Consider the following 8,461-nt stretch of genomic DNA (forward strand, 5'->3'; position numbering starts at 1 on the left):
CTCCCAGGTTCGAGCGATTCTCATGCCTCAGCCTCCTGAGTAGCTGGGACCACAGGTGCATACCAACACACCCAGCTAATTTTTGTGTTTTTAGTAGAGACAGGGTTTCACTATGTTGGTCAGGCCGGTCTCAAACTCCTGACCTCAAGTGATCTACCTGCCTTGGCCTCCCAAAGTGCTGGGATTACAGGCATGAGCCACTGTGCCCAGTGAAAAACTAAGTTTTATAATTGAAGGAGAAAAAAAGTTATTTTCAGACAAACAAAACCTGAGGAAATTTGTTACCATCAGACAAATGCTACAAAAAAATGCTAAAAGGAGTTCTAAATCTTAAAAGCTCAATGTGCACCAAAATGAACCTCTTAAAAGCATAAAATTCACAGGGACTATAAAACAATAACAGAATGAAAAAAATAACAAAGTTTCTAGGTAACAATTAACATGATAAATGGAACAGTACTTTATATCTCAATATTAACATTCAACATAAATGTCCCAAATACTCCACTTCAAAATTGCAGATTGCCAGAATGGATTACAAAAAAAGAAAAATCACAAACCAGACATCTGCTGTCTTCAAGATACTCATCTAACATGTAAGGATTCATATAAACTTAAGGTAAAAGGGGGAATTCAACCTGCATGCCTTTTACTTACCTATCCTCAGGCTAGCTCCTTGAGTGGACAAATGCAAGGCCCTTCCTGCCCTTTCTTCTTAAGAATTCAGTGATGGACCCCATTCACTTGGCTTACTCTCAGGGCTGCTTCCTGAGTATAAACATGGCAGGCCTCTTCTTGTGCTTAATCTTCGAAATCCTGCATTTAAATATAGCACCAACTGATAATCTCATCCTGAAAATGTAAGGTGTGAATCTCCCTTGCTTGGTTATGTATTCACCTAGTTCTTTCTTTGCCCCAGAATACTTCCAAAGTGCAATATAGGATGTCTAGAGGTCAATATCTAGATCCCAATTCCTAGTACTACCCAACATACAATGTCTGTAAACGTCAACAATCCTCAGAGCTCAGAGACAAGGAACAATGCATCATAATAAAACAGTGTCACTGTGTCAGCTCTTGAGCATCTGTGGTTTTGCGAGCAGCATGGTTTTGTGCTATGGGGATAGAGATTTTCATGCTCAAAAGTCAAAGATTTACAACCTGATCCAGTTTGCAGAATGTGCAACCTAGAACATGAGCATCAGAGTTGAAAAACCCACTTTAAGTCAGGTTATTCCTTAGGCACACTAAGAACAGATAGAATATCCTATGATGCTGTGGAAAAAAAACACAAGAAGAAAAATCAGGGACAAGGGAAAGCAGGATAAACAAATGAAAAGTCATTTGACTATATTTTCCCCAGGAGACCATTGGCTCATCACTGTGCTACTATTTTGTCCTGGCAGCCTTGTGAAACAATCAAAAGAAGAATGACTGACCTGAAATAATACCTCCAACACACAGGGTACAAACAATGCAATTTGTAAACTCAAGCATTCTTGATTCAGGGTATTTTTTTTTTTGCATTTTTTTCTCTTACACAACAGTTATTTTTGGAGCAAATAGATAGCTTGTTTTGACAGGAAATGGGATCATTACTTTGCCAGCTGATGGTAGAGTTCAAGGTCAATTTCTTTCTGAGTGAAGGAAAGTGAGTCCCTGCAGATGTCCATGTGCTGCTTCAGAGGACTCATAAGTTATGGTGAAATCCCAGTCCTGCCAAGCAGACATGCAAACTGTAGAAGTGCACATCTACATCACCCTGGCACTACAATATGGGTATGCTTTTTGATAATACATTTTGTTCTCTCCATAACAGGCAGCAACATAAGTTTCCTCATTCTAACAGTAACAGAAAAAAAGCCTACTTCACATGCTAGGGGTGTAAATATGGTAACAGTAGTTTCAATAATCAATTCAGCATTTCTATGAATTCCCCTATCAGTACTGCAAGACTATCCAGCCCTCCCCTCATAGGCACATCACCAGGATCATCCCACTCCTGGTATTTGGATGGAGAATATTTACTGGAATATTGCATGCTGTGGAAATTACTTCAGTCTAGAGTTGAAACACCACTAGAAGTTGAGTGATTCTGCAACCACCACTCGCTGTGAAGCCAGAGACCAATGTCTGTGCCTAGCAATCTAGGGAGACAATTCCCAAATCTTCATTGCCCTGCCAAGGTCATCAGGTAAGCAGAACCCACCAGTTTTGACTAATGCTATTGCAACCTTATGGTGTCACTGTTAAAAACAAAGTGGTTTTGGCCGGGCGCGTTGGCTCATGCCTGTAATCCCAGCACTTTGGGAGGCCGAGGCAGGCAGATCAGGAGGTCAGGAGATCAAGACCATCCTGGCTAACATGGTGAAACCCCACCTCTAATAAAAATACAAAAAGTTAGCCGGGCGAGGTGGCAGGCGCTTGTAGTCCCAGCTACTCAGGAGGTTGAGGCAGGAGAATGGCGTGAACCCGGGAGGCAGAGCTTGCAGTGAGCCGAGATCGCGCCACTGCACTCCTGCCTGGGCAACAGAGCAAGACTCTGTCTCAGAACAAACAAACAAACAAACAAAAAACAAAATAAAACAGAAAAACAAAGTGGTTTCAATAGCCACATATCATTTCTGTAATACAGTAATACCTCTCCTGGTCGAGTTGTGGCTGCTCAGGTTTTATGATTTTGTTTTTGCTTTTTTTGGTTCCTATTGTTGTGGTGATTTTGGAGGTAAGAGGTGGGGAGGGAATGGGAGAATGTGGAGATAAAATGATCTATTTTCTCCCACTGTTACAGTGAGCTGTGACTACTGCATACCATCATAGCCTCCCAACATTATAACCCGTCATTTTACTATTAATATACAGATGCTCCTTTACTTACCATGTGGTTACCTCCCAATAAACTCATCCCAAGTGGAAAATATGGTAAGTTGAAAATTGAATATACCTAACCTATGGTAATACATCACAGTTATCGTAGCTTAGCCTAGCCTGACCTAAATGTGCTCACTTACATTAGCCTATAGTTGGACAAAATCATCTGGCAACACAGTACACTGTAGCGTATCAGTTTTTGATTGTGTGGCTGGCTGGGAGCCACAGCTTGCTGCTGCTGCTCAACCCCATGAGCAGGTGTCATACCACATATTGTTAATCTAAGAAAACATCAAAATTCAATTTCAAAGTACTGAATGTGTATCACTTTTCACCATCATGAAGTCAAAATATAAGTGGAACCAGGCCGGGCGCGGTGGCTCATGCCTGTAATCCCAGCACTTTGGGAGGCCAAGGTGGGTGGATCACGAGGTCAGGAGATCGAGATCATCCTGGCTAACACGATGAAACCCCATCTCTACTAAAAATACAAACAATTAGCCAAGCGTGGTGGTGGGCGCCTGTAGTCCCAGCTACTTGGGAGGCTGAGGCAGGAGAATGGCAGGAACCTGGGAGGCAGAGCTTGCAGTAAGCAGAGATCGCACCACTGCACTCTAGCCTGGGTGACAGACCGAGACTCCATCTCAAAATAAATAAATAAATAAATAAATAAATAAATGGAATCATTACAAGCTGGGGTTTGTCTGTATAGCCATTAATCCCTAAACCATATCCTGGTATTTGAGTTATTTAGCCACAGGAAGTTTTCAGGTTCAACCTGCTTTCCTTAGCACTCCATGCATCACAGACACTGGTTTGCTATTTAGCAAACCCATTTCCTTTTCTTTTTTTTCTTTTTGAGACAGAGTCTCACTCTTATATGAGGCTGGCATGAGGTGGCACAGTCACAGATCACTGTAACGTTGACCACCTGGGCTCAAGTGATTCTCCCACCTCAGCTTCCCAAGTAGCTGCTACAACAGACACACACCACCATGCTTGGCTAATTTGTTTATTATTTGTAGAGACAAGATCTTGCTCTGCTGCCCAAACTTGTCCCAAACTTCTGGGCTCCAGCGACACTTCTATCCCTGCCTTCCAAATTGCTGGGATCACAGGAGTGAGCCACTGTACATGCCTCCTTTTCTTCATGGACACCTTTCCTGACCCTCCTTGCAGCAGATGAGGACACGTAGATAGAAGTGATACAAACCACTTCCAGATCTAACCCATCAATAAATCTCTTGAACTATCCTTTGTGACACAGAATACTGTGCACCAGTACCAGTCCTTGAGAGGGGAACGCTATACATAAGTTACCAATGCCAGGGAAGGACTTTAAATGCCTCATCAATTTCTGCACCAGTTCCTAGATCTGGCAGGAAGCTTTGCACAAACTCAGCTAGCAGAGGTTTTGCACAAACCTGGCTGTCAGAGTATGAGTCTAGCGAGACACATCACTTGCATGAATCAGAGAAAGCAAATTTATTATACACAAATGGGCAGCAAGAATAAACAGAGGCCTAGGATCCACAGTGAGCCAGTTCCCCAAGGCTCAGGAAAGCTTCCCAGGGCAAATAAAGTTTTTCTGTGGGTACTCCACTTTATGTCACAGCTGAGGGACCCCAAAAAGCACTCCACTCTGGGTTTTATACCCCAAAGATAACTTGGCTTGTTGAGATCAAGTGTTGCAGGTAGTCCTGTTCTAGGAGGAATGAGGAAAAAGCCTGGGTTGTTCCCATTTCTCCTTATCTTAGGATGCTGCATTCTAGGTACATTTGATCTGAGAACTGCAAGCGATAGTGGGGAGAGCTGTATCAGTCAAGGTTATTCAGGGCCCTGTGCTCTTGAATTCTCCACTTTTTTTTTTTTTTTTGGTACCTGGAAGATGAAAACCTAGCAGGAGACCTTGAGGCTCTACAAGTTAGCAGTGCTATAAGAAGTAAAAGTCTGGGTCCTGTATCTCTCCATGCAAGATCATCCACCAAACACACACACAACAATTTCATGAGCCAGTACTAGATTTGTGTCATATTAAGCAACTAAGATTTAGGGGTCGGTAGTTAGGCAGTTAACCTTCCTGGAATGATACATCCTATTAGTTTAAGGCCTGATTTAGGCCTTAATTGCCTTAATTATCACTCCAAATTCCTTCCTACCGCTCTCTGAACCAGTTCATTTATAAAAGATTTTCAAGAATGTGGAACCTTGAGAGGGAAAGAAGTCAGACACTATATATATATCTTTTCTCAGGAGAATATTTGGCCCATTTGCCAATTTGACTGCTATGTCTTTCCTAACAAACTCACTCTTTCTTCAAAACCTGTGGGAGCTTGAATTCATACAACCTCTGAAGCTGAACACATCATCAATTACTTGGCAGAAGTAAAGGAAATTCTATCTGAAAGATTGTACTTTAAATTCCAACAATTACTCCACTTAAAGCTCTGTAATATAAGATATTACAGTAACACACACATATACAGAGAAACAAAGTATCATAAATAAATGTCAACAAAAATATTAAACTATGATATCAACTTCGCAAAGAATATTGGCATTATCAGACACGTGTCTAATTTTTTTTTTTTCTTTTTTGAGACGGAGTCTTGCTCTGTCGCCCAGGCTGGAGTGCAGTGGCGCGATCTTGGCTCACTGCAAGCTCCGCCTCCCGGGTTCATACCATTCTCCTGCCTCACCCTCCCGAGTAGCTGGGACCACAGGTGCCGGCCACCACGCCTGGCTAATTTTTTGTATTTTTAGTAGAGACGGGGTTTCACCGTGTTAGCCAGGATGGTCTCGATCTCCTGACCCCGTGATCCGCCCGCCTCGGCCTCCCAAAGTGCTGGGATTACAGGCGTGAGCCACCGCGCCCGGCCCGTGTCTAATATTTTTAAATAAAGAAAAGTACCAAAAGTATGCCAATGATAAATTACATTAGTTTTCAGCAAATATTTATCTCTCACCCCATCTTCTTGAGAGGAGTGTGTCTATTTATCTCCATCCCATTAATTCTGGACTTGACGATGTGAGTTGCTTTGGCAATACAAAGTGGATTGAAGTGACAGTGTGCCAGTTTCAAACCTAGGTCAGGAGGCATTGTGTGTTTACACCCACCCTTTGCGGGCAATTTGTATTTCTGCCATAATGAGAATATGCCCTAGGTAGCTAGGGCCCCTTTAGTCTGTGTCCCAGAATGAGGCACATGGGAAGAGATGAATTTGACTTGCAACGTGAAGCAGAGCTTCCTCTAGCCACACAAAGGCATCATATTGGCTAGCAATTGTATTGCTCACCTCAATGCTCTTTAAATGTGTTGTATGCTATACATGCTATTTTATATGTATAATGGGTGATGATGGTTATGATGATGAGGATGATAAAAGCAAATATCCTCATTTTTGTTAACAGCTAAATTATCTATATGCCTTCCTTAGGGCATAGAATGGGAAACATTTTAGGATGATTGTCTTAAGAAATTAGTCTATCAGTGTCAAAAGCTGTGTAATCAAAAAGGGTGAGAGAAATCCTTTATTTCTGTGTGTTAGTGTCCAAGGAAAGGATGAAAGTTACTATGATTATATCAGCACAAGCTCTGAATTTAGGAGTGAAAATCCCCTATTCCTTAGATAGGACTATTTTAGCTAGTATGATTTTGGAGTGTACAGTTGAAAATCAATGTAAATAAAGAGATTTGTGGCACTCCTGCATTAGTGTTCTGAGAATGAAAAAGTAAGTATACTTCCAATGCTTGCTTAAGATAAATAGAATTTGTGTAAACATGTGTATTCCTAAGTATAGGTTAGTGTATATCTGGACTTTTGTTGTCTCTGAGCTAAGCTACTGTAATATAGCTGAAAATGCTTACTATTTCCTCCCTTAAACAGTTTCAGCTGAGTCTGGTTAGAAACTGCAGAATCAGGGCTACAGTCTAAAAAAAGAATTCTTCTGGAACACTTTCAGTAAAAGGAGGACATTTGATGACCCAATTTTTGCCTACACTGCATTTCTGAGTAGTGGCTTTTCCCTGAAAGTGAAAGGCAGCCAAACTCTAATTGCACTGTGCCATTCACACTGGAGGCCATTGAGTGGCTGGTTCTTATTTCTTCCTATGCCAGTCATGTGACTCTAATCTTAAAAAGTTTGTCTTCCTCTATTCTAAAAACCGATTTTCTTAACTCAATAAAGAGATAATCATGATTCTAAGACTGATTTGGAATATCTAGGAAATAAATGACAAAAGTGGATTTATTCTATAGGATTCTGACCACACAATGCATGTCGTATATTTAATTCTGTACTTGGCATCAATATGTTTACAGATACTTAACTTTGCGGTAACAAAACTTAATGAAGACTGTGTGATAATAACTAATGTATAGGATAATTCTCAAATCAGTAGGAAAGACTATTATTGACTCCCATTGATTAACACATGGTGGGGCCTTGGAGACATAATTATTTGTTATATATATGTATGCTTTAGCACCAATTCGAATATAATTATAAACATAGATCAATATATTTTTTCACTGACATTTCAAATCGTATCTGTAGTACTAGTTTACATCAGCTCTCACTGATTTTGAAATAGAAACAAATTTGGAAATATTTGCCTTTCTTACACTAAGTAGGATTGAAGAGACTAACAAATATTAAACAGGGTAAGTAGGGTAAAGAAAGGGTCTGAGACCAAGTAGTAGAAGTTAACACAAAAGATAAGAAGTCAATCACATGGGCAGGTCCCGATATTGTGGAATTTGAAGTTTATACAATTTGAGTGTGTCCCTTTAAGGAAAATAATACAAGATTATGAAAATATAGGAAATTGAATATATATTTAAAATAAGAAAATAAATAACAACACTTTTGCATACTCTTGGAAATCCAGATTCCTTTCTCCCAGAAACTTCAGGAAATTTGCCAACGATGCTTATAAGACAGGTTTCATTTTGGCAAATTTACTTCGTCTCTCTACCTAGAACACTCTACAACTCCCAGAAAATTCCAATGTACTCAAGGGTCCATGCAATTGAAGGGTGCTGATGATGCTGAAGCATAATTTACTTCCTTGGGAATCCACCTCTGGTCAGTAGAATGTCTAAATGCATTTTGTTTCCCAAGTGTTGCCTCTTAGGGATATGAGAAAAAAGTTACATTGCATCGTTTTGTAACAGTTGCTCTATAACTAAAACTGACAGTATCTGTATTGTGTCTATATTCAATTCTAACTTAAAAGACACATAACCCGTAAACTTATTACAGTGCCAAGCAATAAAAAGCAAAATTCATTTACACTTATTTGTCTCAAAAATTCTTGTCAAGAAAGCTTGGTTATTAAAAATTTGAAAAGGATTTGATGACCACTCTGACTCTTTCATAGTAATCATCATAGACCTCGAGATTGTCTGTCACATATTTTCACTGTTATTATGAGCTGTGTGTGTGTGTGTGTGTGCATTTGCATATGTGTGTACAACTCCTGCCAAGGACTCTGATTTTTATACCCTTAAGATTATCACAAATTATGTGTTAGTGTTTTCACAATCTCAGAAATGTGGTATATTTGGTAATAATAAGGACAGCAGAC

This window comes from Pan paniscus, chromosome X (genome assembly GCF_029289425.2).
Source record: "Pan paniscus chromosome X, NHGRI_mPanPan1-v2.0_pri, whole genome shotgun sequence".
Classification (NCBI taxonomy): Eukaryota; Metazoa; Chordata; class Mammalia; order Primates; family Hominidae; genus Pan; species Pan paniscus.